This window comes from Argiope bruennichi, chromosome 11 (assembly GCF_947563725.1).
Source record: "Argiope bruennichi chromosome 11, qqArgBrue1.1, whole genome shotgun sequence".
In the NCBI taxonomy this organism is placed as follows: Eukaryota; Metazoa; Arthropoda; class Arachnida; order Araneae; family Araneidae; genus Argiope; species Argiope bruennichi.
Genome location: NC_079161.1, coordinates 73,814,736 through 73,839,679, shown reverse-complemented (window position 1 = coordinate 73,839,679; position 24,944 = coordinate 73,814,736). Strand labels below are relative to the sequence as shown.

Below are 24,944 nucleotides of genomic sequence, written 5' to 3'. Positions count from 1 at the left end.
TTTAATACAACTAAAACACGTGAATTCAGTTAAGACAGTTTACTGCAATTTAAAGACCATATATAATACGAAATAAAAGCGGATATAAAACCTCTATAACTGATTGAATGATTGGCAAAAGCACGTGCTTGAATGTTTTGATACAGAATTTGAATTCCATAAACATATTGTTTCTGATAGTGTTTCAAATTGAATTAAAAAGGTTATTAGAGTTAAATGAAAAATTGTACAAAATGCCATTAATGCCATTTATACTATTAAAAAGATGATTTTTTAAGTCTTTAAGATAATACAAAAAGTATTTTTATAAGGTAATTGATTTAAAAGATATGAGTAATCAATTTCCGAAGGCGAGTTATACAGATTAAAGCTAGACTTAAAATTAATATGCGGGCTCTAAAACTGAAACATTTTTGTGCGATTTCTTGCCAAATATAATTATGACAATTTTTGATTGCAACTTTAAAAGCAGTTTGTTAGCATCTCTAGCGTACACTCAGGATTGCAGATTTTTAGAGAGTTTTGGACGATTTGCACAATTTTGATGCCCTTGGCGAGAAACAGCAAGCTAATCTTAAGTCCTACCACGATTGATTATCTGGCAACGATTAAGCCTGTATTTGGACTTGATTGAACTTTTTGTTTGAAGCCTGTTTTTTCATTTCTTTTGTTTCTTCTTTCCTCTGACTGAAAGTCTTCTTCGGTGACGTGGCGGACTATCTCCGGAAAATTTTTAATAATATTTTGCAGTTCCATTAATTAGCTAAACGAAGCGTTTGATTCGGTACCACTGTAAAAAAAATTCACTAACTGAAGCGGTTTGAAATTCGAATGATGTTCTGTTTATATTCGACAATTAGTAACAAGCTCAATTTCTGTATCACATATGTTAGCATTTTATATATAGATAGATATTTTAAACTTATTTAACAACAATATATTTCATTGTGGAAATCAAACTCAAATCACCTTCATTTTTTCTAATGATATCTCGTTCCGGCATTTTCTCCGTTGTTGATGATTCGCTTATTTTTTTTTTATTATGTTAAGTAGGTTTTAATATGAATACGTATCAAAAATTCAAAATATTTCACTCCAGAAGCCTTTAAGATCAAGTTACAAGAACCATTTAATTGAAGTTTTTAGCAGTTATTAATCTTGACGAATCAAACGGTCGAGAAAGGTGGCTAGTAAATAAATAATTGAATATTTAAATTAAATTGTTTCCCACAAACAGTTTTTACGCATGCGGTTTGATAGTTAAATTTCGATTCATCCTTGAATTAATCACAGGATAAAATTATTTTGAATTAAATGATTTTATAGGAATTAAATAACAAGTTCTTGAATATACTTTTCTTAAAAGAGCTATCATTATGCATTGAACATCTTGTTGACAGGGTAAAAACCTCTTTCCATTGATTTTTTTATTATTATTTTCTCATATAACTAGTATAGAGAAAATATGAAAATATTATATTTGTCAAAAATTCTGAATTCCAGAATTTTGCAGAATCTCCGCGCTTCAGACGTATGATATCATACGTATATCATGTATGATATAGACGCATGATATATTATCATGACGTAATACAAAATTGTTACACGTCAGCATAATTTTCCTAGCCAAATGTTGACCTCTAATAAAGGGTTATATCTTATTCATGTACAATTATGTGTTGAGTGCAGGCTTTCTTCATCTCGAAATTCTTTAGGTAACAAATCTCTACAATATATTTATGGAAAGATATCTTATTTTGATCAAAATGCGTTATAAATTGCAAGATTTTTACTTTCTAGTTTTACTATGATTCATCTTAATGACTTTAAAGTCCAAGAATAAGACTGTATAACAAATATAACCAAATGTCACAAATTAAATCAGTCCCTGATTAAAAAGATATCCCGGATGCATCTAGAATTCAAATTAAATATCCGCAATTGCTTCGTTTATTAATTATTAGTAGATAGATCATATTAAAACGAAATATTAGCGAAATTTAATTTTAGAAACTTGAATATGTAAAAATCGCCTTCTTAACATTTACTGAAATTAGAATAAAGTCACCATATCACCTATGAAACCATACCAACTTTGTATTTAAAAAAATCCATAGATAATAATAGAAAATATTATAAATAATTCTTACAAACTTTTTAACATCTTTTCTGTAAATAGAATATTAATTTTTTTAAGTATTTTAATTTAATATTAATTGCCATTTACAATCAGTATCAGTTTCGCCTTTAAAGAGTGGTTGTATTTAATTTAAAGTAAATTACTTATGCATAACTTTATGTTCGTGATAAAACGAACAAAGTATTTTTAATCGTCCGATTCTGACAGACATTAAAGCATTAAAACAACCTTACTCTTGCTCTGTTTTTTGCGTACATAGCCTTCCTTCCTAATGGAATCGAGTTCTATATTTCAACAAAGTTACAAGGTTAGTTTGCACCTGGGAACGGTTTTTTTTATTTTAATTATTTTTAAAGTTTTTCCATCATAACTGCCGAAATATCAGAGCACAAAATTATATTTTATGTCATTTTTTAAATTCAAAACATTATCTTTTTAATGATATCAGTTTAATTGTTATACAATTTTTTTTTGTGCTTATTTTTGATAAATTCTTAAAGATTTAATTAATTCTTTAAGCTTATTTTACAACAGCACATTTCATTATTATAAAGAAATGCCAGTCGTTTTCATATTTAATACAAATATTTCATTCTTGATTTTTTATCCATTGTTGTTGATCGGAATATGAAGATTTAGTTTATTTTTTTTTTATAACGAGTCGGTTTCTGTTTAATCTATGATTTTAATAAACATTTTGTAATTTTGTTTCACATACAGTTAAGATTTAACTTTACAAATAAGAAAAGATAAAACGTTTTTTTAAGTGAACCCATTTTTAAACATAGCTTCTTTCTTCTGTCATGTAATTAAATGTATCAAAATATATTAACTTTTTTTAGAGCTTGCCGATTGCTTTCTTATTGTAATATGAACTTTTTTCGCTGAGCCGATGAAATTATAATTGAATAGTTCTTCAAGATATTATATAAATTATTATTAAAACTTTCTGCAGTTCACATAAAATTTAAATGTTGAATAATTTTATATTTTTAATGAACATGCATAATTTCAACAAGACCATTTTTGTATTAATTAAAGTTTAGTCACTTCCTTTTAAAATTTAAATTGTAGGCGCAATGATATGAAATTAAGAAGATGCGAAGTACAATGATCAGATTTATGTTAGGTTTCTAAGATAGTACTTCTTACATGTCTATTCAAATTTAAATAAGAAAAATATTTTACCGAGGAATCCATAAAGAACAAGCTACATGGCTCTTTTAATTAAAAATTTTAGCAACCATTAATTCCGGTCAGTCATCTGGTCGCCAAAGGCGGCTATTAATATAAAATTCAAAATCAGCTTGCCAAAGTTTTCTTAATTACAAAACAATTATATGTTCGACTGATTATTGTGATATTACTACCACTGGAAATATTTTCTCACAAATGCACTTGCACAGAGCGCCACTTGAGCTAGCTACATCATAATGTGACGAATTTTATATTTTTCCATTGGATCGACGGTGTCCAAAATTTGACAAGGATCTGCAATTTTGACGTGAAGACTATATACCAAATTTGGTTTTTCTTATGCTTCTTACTTTTCGGATTTTCGACAAGCAAACTGACAATATAGCCGTAAAACAATTTAGTCCAAAATTAGATATACATATATATTTATGAAGCGAAAATTCTATAATAAAATTCATCCGTCCATCTTGTTACATTCTTGAGTTATAGTACAGTACACACATATAAATAGACAATTCACTCCGTAACAAATGTAGACCTGAATTTGGTACAAATCTATAAATTTATTAATAAACTCACATACCAAATTTCATAATCTAGTTCACTGGATTTTTTAATTATTATGTCTACATGCACATGCGGCGACAGAGGGACAGACTTTTACAGATAGATTTTGTCCCAATCCATAAATTTGGAATAAAATGTACATACCAAATTTCATCCATCCAGCCTATTGAACTTTTCAATTATTGTATTCACCGATAAAAGGAATTCCAAAATGAACCTTTTCACATTCAGAATTGTTTGAAACGATGAGATCACAATTTTGCATGCTTTCTAGAAAACTACCCGTTTTCTTAAGCTTCAAACTATAGCTTTCAGAGCATCTTAAATTCTTAAAACTAAAATAATACTCCAAGCAATTTAGAATTCCATCGGCGTGTTTATTCTTTCAACTTAACAGCGTATCTTACAAACATTGCCAGATTCCAGAAAGTTTACAATGGATCATCAGCTATTATACAAAAAATAAACGAAATAATATTAATAAAATATGTTTATCAAAGAAAAAATCGTTTGCTTTTACTTTTTAATAAGATTTTAACAAAATAAAAATGGTAGCAGTTATAAAATGTCTGAAAAGGAATCGTCTGCTAAATGTCTATTAACAGATTTAGATTATGATATTTACCGGACAAGATTCATGAAAATCCTTTGGCAACACTTTTGACGATTGCAATATTTTCTTCTAGTGAATTTAGCATGCAAAAAAGTAAAAATATATTGCATAGGGTTTTTTTTTTCACCTTTTTATTTACGTTTCTATGACAACGACATTGAAAATGGTATTTTAATGAATTGTTGAAAGCTGTATATCTCCCTTTGTACTGTTTCCAACCTATTGACCCATTAATGAATAATATTTGCTATTAATAAAATATATAATATACTAGGAGTATACAGAAGCATTATCATTCAAAATATTTTGAAATATTTCACAGATTTATCCAATTTAATAAAATATTTATCAAGTGAAAATGTGCACTTTCTATTTTTTACTTATCTAAAATTTCCCCGATATATTGGAGTTGCAATATCCTTAAATCCGTATAAACTTAGTCTATATAAACACGAAGCTTCACTGGATTACACGCCCCAGGCAATAAGCTGTTTATCTTCGCCTCTGCGTCTGGATTATTTATCTCTCCAAGAACGTTCCGCAGCACTAGAGAATGTCTCCCGAAGTCTGATGTAGAGAAGAAAAATATTGAGTTTCGGAAAAACATCTTACAGTTCGTGTACTGAATGCAGCCGAAACTAATAATAAAGCACAAACGAAAAGAAAAAAGAAACTGCTGCTGTGATCTTTTTGCTCTAATGCATCAAAAAAGAAGCTGTGATATCAGAGCAATTGATGAAAAAGAAATGTCTCGTTACAACTTTTCAGTCAAGAATTCCATATAGTTTCAGCAGCTATAAGTTCTTAAGTAAAAAGTATCATCACTCTGCAGGGGAAAGAAAAAAGGAAGAAGAAAGTCCTGGAGTTTTCGATTTAAGAAATAAAAGAAAAGAATTTTTTATTCATCTCCATCCGCCGTGACGAACATTTCTCCTTGTGCGCATCTCCTCCTCATGTTCTGCGCACGTTCGCTCACGTGATCACCGAGAGCTCGCCGGCTCAGAATGACAGAATGCGAAAAGGAAGTAATGGATTAGAGCGCATGCCCAGAAATTTCGTCATCGAAACCCAACCAGGAGAGTTATTCAGCGGCATACAATGCTATTTACAGAACTGAAAGTAGTAGGAAAAAAATTACACTGTAAGTGCAAGAAATTAATAATAAATGTAAATAGAATTTCGCAAAAAAAAAAAAAAAAGTTACATCCTAACTCTATGAAAACAAAAACCAAAACATTAACATCTAAAAGAAAACCATGCTATATGCAGAAACATTCAAATTCGGTAAAGAAAAATTTGAATGAAATAAAACAATGTTTTTACTATTTGTAGCTTTCTGTATAAAATATAGTGGGACATGCAATCTATGTAAATTTAGAATACACGCGTTTCTAATTTTGTTTATATTTTCTCTATTAGTTTTATAAAAATGCAATGACCGAATTTGTAGTTGTTTAAATATTTGTATTAATTTATTTGTATTCGAAAAATTTTATTTTGCATCAAAATTTATTTTTTGAAAATTTGTGAAAAAACACCATTATGTATTTTTAACTTATATCAATTAAATATCAATTTTATAGAAATAAATGTCAATTTTATGTTTTTTAAATTTTAATCAAGAAAAATACTAAAATTATTATCATCATAACATGTTACCTATCTCTAGATTATTCTAAGAACATTATTTATTGCATAAATTTTGGTAAATAACATTTAATAGAATGCATATTTAGTGAAAAAAAAATGTTTTACATTTTAGCTTTACAAATAAGTTTTTTATTTCTTATGTCAAAAGTGATAGAAGGGGGGGGGCATTCAGATATTTAATATAATATCACACTTTACAGAATATTCCTAGAACGTTTCGTTGGTGTTGTGTGAAAATTTAGAGAGGAATTACCGGATCAGTTGTTGTTCGCATCATATGGCCAGATTTCATAGTTAAGAGATCCATCTTTAAACTGTATGAACTTTCAACAGGGAACTAAAATTTAATCAAACTAAATTTGTCAAAAATAAATTTTTAAAATATCCCTTCAATCGAATTATATTATTAATCCCAATTCATATGAACTAAATGAAAAAGGAAAAAAAAAAAGAAAGAAAGAAAGAAAAAGAACTAAAAACAAATCTGAGAGCTCTACAGGCAAATTTCGGTTTCTTGACATGCGCTGTAATCCAATTCCTTCTCTACGAAATTTCCTGCCTCTGAGTCGATGTGCTGACAGCGCCCTCAAGCGGCTGAAAGAAGAGCAAGAAAGACAGGAAAAGGACGAACCTAGCAAGGTCACGTTTGGTTTGTCCTACCTCCGTCATTCGGTGAAAGCAGCAAGTGGAAACCCTTCTTGGAGAAAGCGGGGACTCGGTACAGCTGAAATTACACTCTCATTTTAAAGGTAATTCTCATAATTTGTTACTCGGCCCTTTGCCAGACTTCGATTACCTGACATTTCAGGTAATTCGCCCGAATCGGCGCGCGGGAAAATATTTCTTTCGGAATCGCGGAATAGATTTTCCGGTAAATTTTTTCTTGAAAGAATTTTAGGATCTGTTAAATTTTTAAATTCCGTCCTGAAAAACAATGACGATGTTCTGGGATTATGTGAATATAAAAGTTAATTTTTATTGTTGTTTTAATAGTATGATGTTTAATAAATTTTTGAAGTATCGTTCGTTCTAAATTTTATGTAAGTTAGTATTAAAATTTAACGAATAGTTAAATTCTGATCTAACTAAAAATAGAATCAGATTTCAAGGTGATATGGCATTAATAGATCCGGTTAAACAATCCAAATATAGGATTAAGTTTGATATTAAAATCGGTCGGGTGGTATGAATTTTAAACATTAAAAATGAACATATGGTGAAATGTCTTAAACATATGAATATGGAAGCGAACGTAATGCATTGAATGTAATTGTAATTTTCAAGAAAAAAATAAAATCCTTCAATATTCTTCAAAAATGTTTTTGAAGAAATAAAAGATCGTATTATGTATTTAATAAAAAAAGAAAATCGTCTGATGATTTTTTTTTAATTTTAGAAGAAAATAATTAATAATCGTTAATATTTGTTAAAATCATGTTCTGAAAAATTATTAGTAATAGTAATTCAATGGCTAAATTGCTAATTAATTTTTAATAATTGTATTATTAGTGGAAGTTTTATAAAGGATTGTTATGAAGCGTGAACAACGCGTAATTTTTGAAAGATCTTTAATGTTTTTCAGTTTGAAATTTCTGAGTGGTATTGGCAACCTCTTTAGTTTAAAACGATTTCGTTTTTTTCCTTCATACCGTTCTTTACATTTCACGTAATCTCATAAGCATTTTGCTATTATAATGATAAATTCAAAATTTGAGATGAAATAATTTAAATTTTCTTAAAAATTTTTTCAGGGATAGCAGGAAATTTTTCTAATATTATTTTGCCATTAAAATAATGATGTTACTATTAAAAAGTTGTTTATTTTCCAATCTGAATTTAGAGTGAATACATTTGACAGTTCATAATTTATTTTATTCTCTATCACACTATGACTATCAAGCCCGTTTTAAATTTCAAAAACTTTTAAGAATATGACCTTTTCGTCCGATTTTCCATTATTAACAATGAAAATATTTTTAAAGTCCTGAAAATTATTCATAAATATTTTTCAGAAAATTGCATCAAATTAATTCCTTGTCATTTAGCATTAAATACTGTACTCCCCCCCCCTATATAAATGGATACTTTGGATCGCAAAAACTTTTTAAATAAAAAATGGGGTTACAGAAAAGATTTGGGGAAAAAAATTGTTAGAAATTTAAAAGAATTAAAGTTTTTTTTAAATACTAACAAATATTTAGATTATTTGAATACTACAGATAAAATTTAACTTCTTTGGCCCATTTGGAAAATAATGTACTTTTCTATGCATTTCCGCAGCTAATTTCTGCAAGCTATTAAAGCTATTAAATTAAATCTATTAATTATTATTACATTAAGTAAATAACTAAGTGAACAAACAATTTATAATAGATGAAAATTTTTAAATATTAAGTGTTTCTAACTTTTTTAAATTCTGTTTTTAATTCTTTTTTACCAACAAATATGAAATTGATCGAGGAAGAATTTAATTTCATATCTGCGACTAAAATTTCCAACATTTTGCGACTTGAAGTCGCATCAATGTTCTCTGTACAGGAATCTGTTTTTACATTGTTTCGAAATTGATTTGAAAACAATAGAAAACTTTCACGCATGATATGATTCGCATTTTAGTTTAAAAACACTTTCAAATACCTTTATCTTTCAAACAATGGTCGATTTGCGTGTACACGCTAACATGCTTAAGTATTTTACATGGTTTTTGTATTTTTTTTTTTTACTGGAGTATATTTGTATTTAAACATAAAATAAAACAAACATTTTGACTGCAATTTTTTTTTTTGAGTTTTTCTTGCATTAGGGTCATTTTTCCATCTTAACCACTGATGGATTCAATTGACGTGACGTCATATTCACATGACTATCATAACTATGCATTTTATATAATATCTCATTATCACGTTGCGTTGTGACGTCACGTCTTTTCTCTTCCAGCAAGATGTGCTCAAAACAAAATTGCATTCAAAATATTTGTTTTATTTTATGTTTAAATACAAATATACTCCAGTAAAAAAAAAAAAAAATACAAAAACCGTGTAAAATACTTAAGCATGTTAGCGTGTACACGCAAATCGATCATTGTTTGAAAGATAAAGGAAAGCGTTTTTAAACTAAAATGCGAATCAAATTTGATCCCAAATTTGAATTGGTGCGATGCATTTGACGAGTATCACGTGATTTCGAATCGATTTCATATCTTTCTGTATTCCATGCAGTTTTAAAATAATTATTTGTATTCAGAAACTTATGCGGATACTTATGCTACATCCCCCCCTGCATATAAAAGGAAAGTACAATTACCAAAAAATTTGACCTTGAAATTTTAACAAACCTACACTTCTGACCTACCTGAGTCAGAAAAACATACTTTTAAAAGTAAGTGCCTTTCGATCAATCTGTGAACAGACATGAAATTTGGTATACAGCCTTTCCTCCTAATTTGCAGGTTTTTAACAAATTTTGGGCAAATTCATCTTTAGAAAGATGAAGATTTTAGTCACATTTTTAAAATCAAATTTATCTTTGGGAAATCTGTTTGTTCCACGTGAATATGATTACAAAGAAACGCATTTAGCTAGATGGATGGCATTTAGATGTAGTTTTATTATTTGAATTATAAATCTCTAACAAATTTTAGATCAGCTACTTCGAAGAAATAGCTGTCTGTAAATTTGTATATAGAGTAATTGGTAAAGTCTTTTTAAGTCCTTTAAATTCAAAGGGGGATCTCATATATTCAAAAAAGTAAAGAAACTTGTATGTATATGTATATACATATATACCTATATATCCTTAGTGACTGTACTAAAGTGACTATGCTGAATTTTTTGAAACAGACTGCAGAGACCCTAGCGTCGAAAAAAGGAAATATAAATCTCTAACAAATTTTAGATCAGCTACTTCGAAGAAATAGCTGTCTGTAGATCTGTATATAGAGTAATTGGTAAAGTCTTTTTAAGTCCTTTAAATTCAAAGGGGGATCTCATATATTCAAAAAAGTAAAGAAACTTGTATGTATATGTATATACATATATACCTATATATCCTTAGTGACTGTACTAAAGTGACTATGCTGAATTTTTTGAAACAGACTGCAGAGACCCTAGCGTCGAAAAAAGGAAATATAAATCTCTAACAAATTTTAGATCAGCTGCTTCGAAGAAATAGCTGTCTGTAAATCTGTATATAGAGTAATTGGTAAAGTCTTTTTAAGTCCTTTAAATTCAAAGGGGGATCTCATATATTCAAAAAAGTAAAGAAACTTGTATGTATATGTATATACATATATACCTATATATCCTTAGTGACTGTACTAAAGTGACTATGCTGAATTTTTTGAAACAGACTGCAGAGACCCTAGCGTCGAAAAAAGGAAATATAAATCTCTAACAAATTTTAGATCAGCTACTTCGAAGAAATAGCTGTCTGTAAATCTGTATATAGAGTAATTGGTAAAGTCTTTTTAAGTCCTTTAAATTCAAAGCGGGATCTCATATATTCAAAAAAGTAAAGAAACTTGTATGTATATGTATATACATATATACCTATATATCCTTAGTGACTGTACTAAAGTGACTATGCTGAATTTTTTGAAACAGACTGCAGAGACCCTAGCGTCGAAAAAAGGAAATATAAATCTCTAACAAATTTTAGATCAGCTGCTTCGAAGAAATAGCTGTCTGTAAATTTGTATATAGAGTAATTGGTAAAGTCTTTTTAAGTCCTTTAAATTCAAAGGGGGATCTCATATATTCAAAAAAGTAAAGAAACTTGTATGTATATGTATATACATATATACCTATATATCCTTAGTGACTGTACTAAAGTGACTATGCTGAATTTTTTGAAACAGACTGCAGAGGCCCTAGCGTCGAAAAAAGGAAATAACAAACGATGAAGGAGATAGGCCAATTTTTTAGTTGGAAAATTTTCCGCATAATTTTAATCGCAAATATCTCCTTCAGTTTTATAGATAACTCTATGAAATGTTTTTCTTTTCTTTTTATTGTGATATAGGGTGTATTTTCTAAATCGGAATTTTTGGTCGAACTCCTTTATTTTTTTTAGTTATTTTTTGTAGCTTCTGAACGCGTTTTTCAGATTTTTTAAAAAATTTTTGTTTGCTTTCGTCGTTGTTTAACTCAAAAAAACTGCCTGACAATACGGACAATATATTTTTCAGTTTTAGGACGAACCCTTTTTCAAGGCATGGAACATTCATAATTTTAATCGCAAATTTCTTCGCTAATTTTATAGATAACTTTATGGAACTTTCCCCTGTGTTTTTATTATGTTAAAATGGTACATCTCTCTAACAGGACTTTTTAGTCGATCTCTTTTAAGGGTTTTTGTTGTTGTTGTAGTAGTAGTAGTCGTAATTTTCCTACTTCACCACTAAGGAAGCTGTAACACGTCTCAATAAATTGAACGTAGTCAGTTTGCCATAGGTAGATGTTATTTCCGTGACTGTAAGAGAAGCCATTTTGAATTTAAAGGGCTTAAAATGACTTCACCTATACCCTGTGTATGCGAGTTTGCCAACTCTAATATTAAATGACTTAGACAAATAAAAAGTAGCATGTGGTTCTGTCACGTTATTGTTGGTCTGTATCAAATGTTGGTGACATTTGGCGGAAACGTAGGCGACCAAAATCCATATTCAACTTTTTTCACCTTACTGTGAAACAAAAAACGCGTCATGTTATATTAACATATGTAAAAGTTGAAGTTTTTTTTAGTTTAGTTTAGTTTAGTTATATTAACGTCCCGTTTTAAAGCAACACTAGGACTATTTTGGGACGGACCTTGTAATTTTGAGCCGCGGTCGTATGACGAGAACGACACTTGAGCTGGCACCCGCTCCTCTTCAAACTTCCACACCAGCGGTTGGATGTTTGGCCCCGATGGTTGGTATTTTTGGCGCAAGAGCCAATCTTGGCCATACTACGCCAAGCATATTTGGCCCCGATGGATTTAATGGGCGCCAAACCCGCTTACACGGCGATTCTTCGGTGCAATTGGATCTCGAACCTGAAATCCTCTCTTTTGAAGCGGATACCTTACCACCAGGCCGCCGCGGTCTAAAAATTAAAGGGGGAACACTTCTGTTATTTTTGCTAATCACCCTTGTTTGAATAATTTATTTGATTTTGTGAGCATTCCCTCCATTTTGATATCTAGTCAATTTAGACTTTAAAATGGGTAATATTAATATATAAAAAAATTATAATCCACAGGTCGGTGACTCGAATCATAATTGATCAAATCAACGATTCAGTTAGCAGCAACAAAAAAAGTTCAAAAGTTAATGCTCTCACGACAACTTTGCTCTTTTTAACTGTAACAAAAAATCATTTTTTCTTTCCATTGAGGCACCTCCGCGTCTGCGGTTTTTGAACGGAAATAAGATCAGTGATGCAAATAGCGGATAACTTACGTCACGCTTGGACTTCCTTGAACTTGCATTCTTTTTTTTACAAAATACCTTTCCGTTCTTTCCTTTTTCCCATTCACCTACTGCACATTGAGGTGTGAATCTTTTAGTTATGAACTTGAAATGCAAACATACGTTTTGTGAAAAGTAAAATATTTTGTTTTCAAATCTATGAATAGCTGTTATACAGGATGGTCACAAAATCTTCCCTAATTGCAAAAATTTTTTGTTAAAATAACTATTAATATTTGGTATCTAGTTGTTTTGGTGCATTGAAGAGACAAGATTTTATAAGGCTTTTAATTAAACGTTTGCTTTTTCAAGCCTTGGCAGCATTCTGATTCTCGCCAAGTATTGCCAAACGTTTCGGCTGTCATGCTCGCTATAGCATCTGCGTTCCTAACTTTGAATGTATCAGTATCTTCAATTAGCATTTCAAACACTTAATACTTTATGTAACTCTAGAATTGACACTGAGAAGTAATGACTCATTTGAATTCATGAAGTGGCGGATGAAATCAAGTACGTGTCTTTATCAACAGAATTTTAAATCTGCATCAATGAAATTCGTGGACAAGTTATTTGTCTATCGTCCATTTACACGAATGCGAAAACATTAAAAGCTACAGATAAAATAACTTCGTTGTGTGCCTCCAAAGAGATTGATCTGTGTTCAATTTTTGTTGTAATCGGTGATCCAAAATTCATACGAGCTGCGGCTTCGCTACGCAACAAATCTAAAATTAAATAGAGCATGTTATTGATGAAATCAGTGGGTGTGGTCTCCATAAAACTTTCTCTCATACTCTCTAATAAAGGTGTTGTCTCAGAGAAGGCCTTGCAAGGCAGTGGCGTTATATAGCATTTTTACCGAATCTGTCATGTGATGACGCGTTTTTTGACGATTAATCCTTCGCATTCGGTTAATAATACACCAAAATACAATTTATTTCATAGATGAGTTTCTCTTAACCGATTGAAACAAAAATTTGACACAAAGCTGCACTTGTAATAACAAAATCCCATACCAAATTTCATATATTTAAGTCATTGAATTTCCGAGTTATGGCGCTTACATGTTTCTGAAAGCAACAGACCGACAGACGGTCAACCCGTTGTTGGATTTCGCTTAAAATTTGACAGATGACTACACTGTACATATTATTTGTGAGTACCGCATTTTATCTATCTCTCTTCGTTTTGTAGTCATTGTGTTAACTTATATTCGAACAGACGGACCTCCTCCAATCAGATTTAGATGGAAATTTGATCGAAATATACGTATTTGGTTTAAAGACTTGTATCAAATTTTAACCGTTCTAGCTCAAAGTGTTTTTGCGCTATCTTTGTCACAGACAGACAGACAGATATTTTCCAAAAATGTATTTGTTTAAACTCAGGGGGGTCTGAAACACGGAGATTCGTCGAAATCTGGAGTTCATTTTTTTTTTTTTTTTTTTTTTTTTTTTGACGATTACTATACTTTCTCTGTACTACGTATATGAGAAGGTAAAAAGTAGAGGAAAGACAATCCTATTGGGAATGTTTCCTGTTTTGCTTTAGTTTCTTCTTTGTTTACATCCTATTAATTGTATCCTTCCATTTATGCGCTTAAGTATATTATCACTCCTGTAAAAAAATATTTAGACTAGATATGACCACTCTGATCTGTAAATACATTCCGAAGATCAAAACCATTCCGACTATCAAAGTATTATGCAGGAACCGCTAGATATTCCTCATTATTTCTAATTGGTGCAGCAGTCGTGGAAAAAGCTGTTGGCCTACATTAATATTGGGCGTTTGCTTATGTCTCTGTCTCATTTAGGAAGCCTCATTTGGACCAACTGCTTCATAAATGAACTCATATTACCAATGTATTTGGAATTTTTTCCTTGTATACGAAGAGGAAAGACTGTAATGGCTAAAAAATTCGACCTCTAGATACTGATGAATCTCCAAGTTACAGATTTCCCAGTATCCAGATAAATACATTTTTGTAAATATGTATGTCTGTATGTCCGGCTGACTGTCGGCTGTGTGAACACGATTATTCGAAAACATTTAATGCTAGACGAATGAAATTTGGAATGGGGTCTTTCTGTAGATTTCTCTCAAATTTCGAATGAAGTCCTTTTCACAGGAAGTATGTCTATCTGCCTGTACAAGTACAAATGAACACGTTAACAACGAATCTTAAAGAGCTAGACGTGTAAAATTTAGTAAACATATCTATCATCTACGGTATAAATTTGAGTGATATTTTGAACCAAATCCTTCAAGAGGTTGACCGTCTTTACTTTATATAAACACAGTAACCTAAAAATGGAACGATTTAAATAAAGAATGCAGAATTTTAATATCCAATATCCAATACTTATCAAATTTTAAATAAAATGTTAAAGAATTGACGGTCTGTAATTCACATGAATGTAGACACCATAATTCAAAATGGTGTTGATTTAAATGATAAAACTGGGATGTGATCTCGTGACTACAATTCTTTGCCAAATTTTAGTTTCAGTTGATCGCAAAAGTGTCTCCTAAATACGTATTCAGTTTTCTTTTCCATACCATGAAGCACAAAATGTGCATATGCGAGAGACTGAAAATAAAAATCTGTGTACTTTAGGTATTTACGATCTTACTCAAGGTCCATAATTTTATGAAGAGAAAGGGTGGCGATTTCTTTATTAGAGTGAATGCAAGGAAGCAGGCAGCGGTGGCCTGGTGGTAAGGTCTCGGCTTCGGAAGTCGTGAGTTTTAGGTTCGAGACCCGATTCCACGGAAGAACAGTCGTGTTAGCGGGTTTGGTGCAAGTTAAATCCGTAGGGAGCCAAACGTCCTTCCACTGGTGTGGCTTGAAAGTTTGGAGAGGGGGTGTTAGATTAGGTGTCATCCTCGACATCTGACCGCGGTTCCAAATTAGGCCCGACCCAAAGTAGTGTTACTTTAAAACGGGACGTTAATATAATTAAACTGATTTTTAAAAAGTGCAAGAAAATATCCGGAAGACTATTCCCACTAGTTTTGTTTGGGTTTTTTGGGGTTTTCATATCATCTGCTTTTTAAATAGTTTAGAATCAGAATAATGCAAATCCAAGATAAATTCTACCAAAAATTCATCTCAGGGAATCGTGTTATATGAATGGAATTTATGTAGGTTGAATTTACCATTTTGTGTCAGGAAACTTCATGTTGAGGAGGTGTGGTTGATTGGAGAGTCTGGTAGCAGTTCAGGTGTGACGTTGTCATCTAATTACCATTTATAAAACTACGGGCTCTGTCCTGTGATAGCTTTTTTCTTCCTTCATAACGGGGTACAAAACTAACTGAATAAATTAAACATCTATTCTGAACTGAATAGGGGAGAGAATCCTAACATTTCGATTGTAACAAGTTTTATTTTATTCGTAAATATTGGAAAGCAAAATAATGTTAACATTTATCTGAAATTAAACCTTTTCAGTAGAGTTTCTAAAATATAACGAATTTTACTAATTTAGTTTTTTTCGTGCTTAATTGATGCTTTAATTTTTTAAACAAATATTTAAAAATGTGTTTTTTTAATGCTCAAAATGTTTTACCGGTGTCGTACTAAAGTTAGCAACTTTACCATGTAGTTACTTCTTGGATAGTAGATACTCACTAAATGAAGAATTTTTCAGTTTCTACTAATTTTTTAATAAAATTTAATTAAAGATTTGATATTTTTTATCATTGTATTATATTTAAATACAAAAACTATTATTACAATATTTTGAAATTCAAATTCAAATAATAATAATAATAGTTTTTTCAATTATACCAATTTTATTTCCGTTTAATTTTTTTCACTAATTTTATTAAATTTTAAAAAAAAATGTTTTTAACAATTAATTACTACAATACTCTTCATCACTTTAGTCACTGTGTTTAAACTCTCGTGCATTGTGGCAATATACATTCCGTTATTTGTGTATAGGTTATTGCTGTTATATAATTAAAATCAAGCTTTGAATTTATCATTTGAGGTTCGAGTATTCTTCAAATTTTTTGGTGATACTAATGAATTATTTTAATTATTATTTATATAAAAAAAACTAGAAACGCAAAAAAATTACTTTCATTTTTGGAGAAGTTGACTGTTAAATCTTTTCGCAGCAGCTCTTTGAGATTTTTTTAAATCAGAGTAACGAAACGAAGCCGTTTATTTCGTTTCTAAATCGTTTCGTTATTTAACCTTCATACATCATTGAATCAATCACCCAAGCTTAGATCCTGTAATGGTTAAAAAAAAACAAATTAAAGTAATTTCGAATCACAGAGTTGACTATTTTTGTGATTTTTTTTTTAAAAATATTATTGTAAAAGAAGTCCTAATGATAATTTTTCTTGCGTTTCTTGCCGTAAGTGAGGGCTAGGGATAAAAAACTTTTTCTTAAAATCAGTCTTACTGAAATTTTTTGCATACTCTCTAATGAAAATTTTATCTTCTCTCACACGGCGTAAAAATTGTTAACCTAGGGCAACGCCTTAAACCCCACCTGCGCTCATATTTTTATTATCAGAATCTGTCACCCGACTGTTTCCTGTTTCCTATGACAGTGTAGAAAAACTTACTGAATTTTGGCTGCCTTTTTGTCAATCAATTTACACGGGACTATAGTTTCAGAACAAGATGCCCAATTTTATTTATTTAAGTTATTGCATTTTTGAATTATCGCGGTACCACGTTTGCGAATGTATGAACCGGCCGATGGTCATTTTCGATGCATTTGATTCAAAAATTGATACAAATCTACACCTTAAAGACTAAAAACTGTTTATCAAATTTTAACCATCTAACCGTTGCCGTTTTGTAGTTTCGCATGCACTTGTATTCGGACATACATACAGACTATACATTTGATTTGATAATTTGGTAGATATCTGGAAATTTGATGTAAAAATGCATACCAGATTTCATCCATCTAGCCCTAAGCTCATTTTAAGTTTTCGCGTTCACAACCAAACAAACAGAGCGACAAAGATAAACAGTTTTTTTTTTTTAAATATTTTCTCCCTGTTTTATATCTCCCTGAATTCGAAAAGCACATTTTTGGAAAATATCTGTCTGTCTGTCTATGACAAAGATTACTCAAAAACGCTTTGAACTTGACAGATGAAATTTCTTATATGATATTTACACCTAAATTGTAGATTTCTGTCAAATTTTGAGTGAATTCCGTTCAAAGGAAGTCTGTCTGTCCGCTGTTCGGATATAAGTTAATCGATACCAACAAAAAGATGAAAACTTGATAGATTAAATTTGGTATACCGGTTTAGCATTTATGGAATAAACACCTACCAAATTTTGATCCAAATCCAACAAAGAGTTGACCATATATCGCTCTCTATTTTCAGAAATATGTAAACGCGATAAAAAAAATTCAATGATTTATATACATCAAATTTGGTGTGCAATTTTGTGATTAAAATTCAAATTTTGCATCAAATTTTCGATTTAATTGGTTGAGAAGAATCCATCTAAAACACAAATTTAATTTTTGGATATTATTAACCACATACCAGGGATTAATTACCAAAAAAAAACTCGCCAAATATCACACAAAAATTCTAAATTTACGCCAAAATTAATTTTTCGCAAATATTATACGCCATTGCCATGCAAGGCGTTTTCTGGGTTAGTTCATTAATATTAACGTCTCTCTTTAAATCAAAACTAGGACTGTTTAGTGACGAACCTCGTTATTTTGTACCACGGTCAGATGACGAGGACTACATATGAGCTGGCATCCCCTTTCCAAACTTACACATCATACCAGTCGGCGTTCTCTGAGATAACACTATATTTGAGAGTTTGCGAGAAAGTTTTGGAGAAACAATTCCGTCTAGTTTTAATAACTCAGAGAGGTTTGAAATTTGGAGACTCGTCAAAATTTTCGATATCGATTTTTTTTTTTTTTAATTTGCAATATTTTCTCTTTTTATACTTTATATACAAAAAAGTGAAAATGAAGTGAAAAATGGTTTATCTGAAATAAATGACAAATGTGATTATTATAAATAACTAGGTAGTAAGATAATTTTGTATATTGGGAATAAAGACTATACATTTATACAATATATTGGGAATAAATGTATATTGGGAATAAGCGTATATTGGGAATATACATTTCTTTCTTCAAATTTTTTGACTGTTCTAAGTTTATTTGAGACAGAATATTGTTCGAAAAACTCTAAAGCACTATTTAATTAGAACTTTAGTATTAAGGTTACTTACCGAATAATTTGATCTAGCGAGAATCAACAGAAATTCGCGAGCCATTACCTTGTAAGAAACCCAGAAAGAAAATACTTTTCTGACGTGTAAAATTTCTTAAATAACTCAAGTCATTTCTGTCTGAGATTCTTATTAGAAACTTCAAACTTTCTTAACTTCTTTAAGCGACAATGCGAAGCTTTTTGAAGAAACTTAATTTCGTCGTTATTAAAGTCGGAACTGTAGTTAAATTGACGTAATTAAAAGAAATTAGTTAAGTAAAGTCAGTGAACATTTATTTTCGGTTTAATTATTACTTACTACTCACAATTTTTGAAATCGATAAAATCTTGACGTGCAAGATTAATCCTTTTTTAACGACATCTCCATTCTTCTTTTTAACCATTTTTATAAATCAGAATACTTTACACTCCTTTAATTCCATTCTTAAACTACAAAAATATCGAAAGATCGAAATTCTCAAAAGAATTTCGCCCTCAAAGCGATGGAGATTTCGCTTTTTTACAAGCAAATTGTTGTCTGTTATCGGCAAAAAAAAAAAAAAAAAAAAATGGGCTAAACAGCCCACACTTTATTTTCGCTGGTCTTAAAATAACTCTTTTCCTCGAGTCTTTATAGTTCCGTTGAACCTGCAGCTTTTTAGCAGGGAGTGTCGAGTTACTTTTGCCCAACCCATTCAGGATATCGTTTGAAGTGGGCTTTAACTGATAATTTTGTAATTCTGATAAACAAAACAGTGTTTTTGTTTTCTAGTGTTGTTTCGTCTATGAGCGTTTGAAAAAAATCCAACATAAACGGTCTTCCGTAATTACTTTGCATATTCCAAGTAAAAATATTCTCCGACCACCTTAATGCATAAAAATTGGGGATCTTGGACGAGACGGTCGCAAGTGCTCAGATACTTTTTATTTTTTCGTATACGAAATTTAAAGAAATCATTCGAAATATAAGTATTCCCGAATGCTTCTATTTTCAATTCTGTTAATCCTTTTAGAAAACATTTAACTTGGGATTAGCAGAAATCTTTTCGAGGATTTCCCCTACATCGAATCCGAATCGTGGAAAAACGTCATTGAAAGGACATCAAGGAGGCTTGTTCAATTAAATATATGAACTACTCAAAAGACTTTTTATTATTATTGTGGATTAGCCGCCTTTGGCGACTTGCTAGTTTGCTAGGAATATTGATTGTATTTGATTTCAATTGAATCTCTTAAACATAAATTTATGTAAAGGATTTTGTCGATAAATTATTTTTAAGCATCTAATTGTGAAAGGTATTACAGCGGCGTTATTTTAATAGCCTTATGAACGGTTTTATTCATTGTGTAAATGAACCATCTTAATTGAGTCGAATCCCATGACATCATAGCGCCATTAATGTCGTAATTTTTTGGTTCATCTATCTTCTAACATCCGAGGACTACAATTTTATTCTTAGGGTAAACTAAATAATACTTCATCTATAGATTTCAACGGTGAAAGAAAACCGCGGGATATTTGACGAAACATTTAATACGGTTTCAATTTCATTGTAAAAGTGAAATTTATAATTTAAAGTTATGCAAAAATCTGTAAATGTAGTCAAAATTGCGGCACAATTTCCACGACAGCAAAATAAGTATGGTTAAAAAACAGTTTTTTTAATATTAAAATGATGAAAAAACTAATTATGTGTATTGTTATTTTAGAGAGTTATTTCGGAGAAATACCAAGTTCTTGTTTAACATTTCCTAATTAAAATCACAATTAAAATATTTTTTTAAAAATTGCCCCAATGTGTACATTTCCATTTTCTAATATATATTGCTCTAGATCAAATGGTCTGCCTTGTAGAGGGCGAACACACAGAAGTTCTTAATTGGTAGAGAGACATTTCCCTATTTTTTTTAACATTAACACTGAACGCAGTAACCGAAACTGCTATTTGTAAACAATCTCTTAATCATCACTTTAAGTTTAATGTTACATTTTCTGCCAATAATTTAACATATTATTTTAAGGTTAAGTTCTAATATACGAATAATTTTTGAATATGGGCCTCAGCATTCTAAGCCATAGTCAGAAGACGAGGAGGAAACCTGGGCTTGAACTTGAAAATATCCTGCTATAAGAAGGATAATTTGACTTGAATGGATTTAGTATTCACCAAATCTGGGCATAACACGGATCTATAATGTAAACAATTGTCGAAGCTGCAATTTCTTTAATATAACCGGTCACATCAGCAATCTTTTAATCCGGTCATCCGGTCATTTGAATTATATAGAGACTTACCAGACTTTAGAGAATTGTTTATTTCATGTTTATCACAATAAAAAACGCTGCTTATTTGATATTATTAATGTGAAAAAAATGTATTATATATATATATATATATATAGTTGATAGAATTATATAACATACAAAAACCTTTGCCCGGCTGAGATATTTTTTTTTTTCAAATGTGAATTTAAATTGAACCAAACGATTTTTAAACACTTCCTTTAAGAAATTTTTTCATACATTATTAATATTTGCTTCAAAAGTTCTTCAAATTTTGTTCATGTTTATTGAAATATAAGAAATGTTTTATGGACGTTTTGAGAACTTAATTAAATATTTAATTTTTATTAATGAAAAAATAGGAAAATAAATCAAATCAACAATTATTCCTAATATAAATCGTTAATCGTTAGCTCTTAAACTTTTCTTTCATTTTTATCTCGGAATTCGGCAAATATGTTTTTGGAACAAACAAACAAAAAATATACATTCTAATTCTTCAATTATAATAACAAAAATATATTGTTACATATTGAGAATGAAATTAATTTTGAAAAAGGTTATTAAAGTGATTATACATTCAGTGATGTAAATTATTAAAAATTTATGTCACCAAATGCTAAAAAAAATATTTTATGGAAAGATAATTTTTTGAACTTTAAAATTGCGTAAAAATGATTATTATAGAGTAATATTTTCGGATAACATCGCATGGGAACACCAAAATTTCATTAAATTTTTAATTAAATGAAGTTTTAAGATTACAAGCAGTAATTTTTTGTTATAGAAGTAATGGCAGTAATTTTTTAATTATTTCAAATACGTTTTATGATTTATTAAAAAAAGAAAAGAAAAGAAAACGCTGCCAAAATATTAAAAAATAAATAAATAAATATATCAAAAAATAAAGACATAATTGTTGGAAATCCTGCCATCACTTGATAATGGAGTGTCTATAACTTTTGTAATCGATGGAAAAATAAATTGGTTTGCATTGAATTGTTACAAAATGCGCTCAACATAAACTTTGAAGACTTTTTAAAATTCGAGATAGTATCGCTACACATGATATCATTAAAAAGATACTTTATATTACTTTATTTATTATTTGTTTCCGTTTATCTGTCTGTTTCAAAGATAATTCAAAAACACATTGAACTAGAAAGATGAAATTTGGTAAAGTGACTTTTCACTAAATTTGTAGATTTCCATCAAATTTTAAGCAAAATCCGTTCTAAGGAAATATGTCTGCCCGGTTATTCGAATACAAGTTAATACGATAACTACAAAACCAAGAGAGCTAGATACATAAAATTTGGTGCATAGATTTAACATTACACAATGTGGACAACTATCCAATTTTGAACCAAATTCATCAAGGTATTGATGCTCGTTGGGTCTCTACTTTCAAAAACAAGTAGTCGCAATAAGTAGAAAACACCAAGACTTAAATATCTGAAATTTGGTATGTAATTTTGTGACTGCAAGTGTAGCTCTCTGTGAAATTTTTGTTTCAATAGGTTGGGAAAAACGCGTCTAAAACACAAATTCGATTTTCGAATTCTATTAACCACATTCATTAACGAAACTCTCTAAGGAATTGATTCAGTAAAAGTGCTAAATTCTAGCTAAAAGTTAATCTTTCGTAATTATTATACTCCAATACCATGCACGTCGTTCTCTGGAATAACATATTGATCAGAGAGCATGCGAGGAGGTGTTGACAACAATTTTATTAACAAGATCACATATTTAATTTCATTTATTTAAGTCTTTGCATTTTTGAGTTATCATATTTAGTATATGAATATACGGACGGACAGACAGTCAGTTTTTTTTTAATGAATTTATTTCAGAATTTGAGACAGAACTGTACTGTAGCTGCTAATAGTGTGCGCCAAATTTTATTCATCTAATTCTTTATATTTTGTATTACTTGTTTTGGACTAGCCTTTCTGGACCTTCTTTAAATGGATTTTGTTAAACATCGAACAGAAATCCACAGATTTGGTGTAAAAAAATTTCTTCCCAATTTCATCCATCTAGCCCAAAAAACTTTTGAGTTATTGTGTTGCCAGACAGAGAGATAGAATTCTTAAAATGTGTCTAAACGTAGGAAATTCGTTGAAATCTCATAATAATGAAATTTGGGACACGGTTTTAGCATTTAAAATGTCGATTTGTATCAAATTTTAAATCATACTGTCAAAAGATTTACCATTTGTCAGTCTGTATATTTTATGCATACAAACGTACAAAATCTAAAGCGCAACAACTTAGATTAATCAAATTTGCTAAACAATTTTGTTAATAAAAATTGTTCTATATGAAATTTCGATTTCACTATTTGGCCAAAACAAAACAACAACAAAAAAAAACCCGTTCAAAATGCATTTTATTTATTCACAACTATACTGCGATACACAAAACACTTATTTATGGAATTCTGAAAATAAAAATCTGAGCTGTAGAGGTATTAAATACTTCACCATGGTCCAAAATTTTATGCAGGGGTGTATAACATTTTTATTAAGGGGTATGCGAGACAGTTTCGGGGATACCATGCCCACTGGTTTTATAATATTTTCTTTTATTTATTCTTTTTAATTTAGTTGTTTTACAATGTATTTTGTAATGTATGACAATCTGCATCCTCTTTTTTCTTTCTATTATGCCTAAATTCTTGTGTTTTGTTGTGATTTGTTGTTGCGACAAAAATTCAGTTATTGAATCTTTCAAGCCCACAGGAAATTCAGCGATTGTATGTTTTGTTGTTTAAATTTTCGATTGTGTACTCGGATGATTCTTTTCAATTCGTTACTGATTAAATATTTGTTCCAAATTTTTACTCATCATATAAGTTATCAGTGAAGCAAAACATTTTATTCTTTCATTTTGTGATTTTTCAACTATAATGATTAAAAAAATTCGCCTTATTATAAATCATAAAAAAAAGAGAACAAAATCTATGTTTTGTGCCGAAAACTAACAATGACCGTCATTCTCTTTTGTTTGAAAAAAAAATCACATTCTTTCCTGAGAGTCTGAATAAGGAAGATAGCAAACGATATTGTAGTGGCAGTTTAACGACGTTTCCATAAATGTACTTTTTTTCTCCTAATTTTTTTTTCATCCAAGGTCAAAAAATAGATTATGTAATTCCTGTGGCTCATGTTTCTTTTTAAAGAATTGTATGCAACAGTTGCAATTATATACAATTTATTCTTTTCTTTTATTTCAGCGTATTTTTTTTTCTTTTTCGTTTTTTTATCTAGACTTGAAAATGTTATTTGTTTAAGCTTTTGAAAAATCGTTTGGTGTTTCTTGATTGTTATTAATAACAATATATTTTATCGTTTGTAACTGTAACTGTTTCATATACGAATTGAAACACATTTTGAAGTAAACCAGGAGTCTGTGTCTCTTTCACTAACGGCCTTTAACATTTTCAAAATGACCATAACTATTCACAGATGGTCTTTTAGAATAAATTAGTGAATCATGGCCTTAATATCCGATTTAATCAAAATGATCCATTTAAATTTATCAATCTGCGTTGCATTGTATTTATTTTACATATTTCTCGCCTCATCTCAATATAAGATATTTCTAATAAAATATGTTATAAACTTAATATATAGGAAATTAATTTTAATTCTGCAGTCTGATTAAATGTTTTAATAATTTTTCGATCAGTATTTTCCAACTTTTATATCCATCTTAGATAGTATTTTTATTTTTTATTTACCTATTGCAATCAGTTTGTTTATTCAGAATATTTGATATTTTGTATATTAAACTATTGAAAATT

At 29.9% G+C, this 24,944-nt stretch overlaps 1 protein-coding gene across 1 annotated transcript in view; it reads left to right on the top strand.

Moving 5' to 3' along the window:
- The first annotated feature begins 6,766 nt into the window (after nt 1-6,766).
- LOC129956970 (pyruvate kinase PKM-like) overlaps nt 6,767-24,944 on the top strand; it is a 70,972-nt gene continuing 52,794 nt past the window's right edge. Inside the window, exon 1 of the mRNA XM_056069044.1 lies at nt 6,767-6,916. The gene's annotated coding sequence lies outside the window, so the exon portion shown is untranslated. The remainder of the gene's footprint in view (nt 6,917-24,944) is intronic.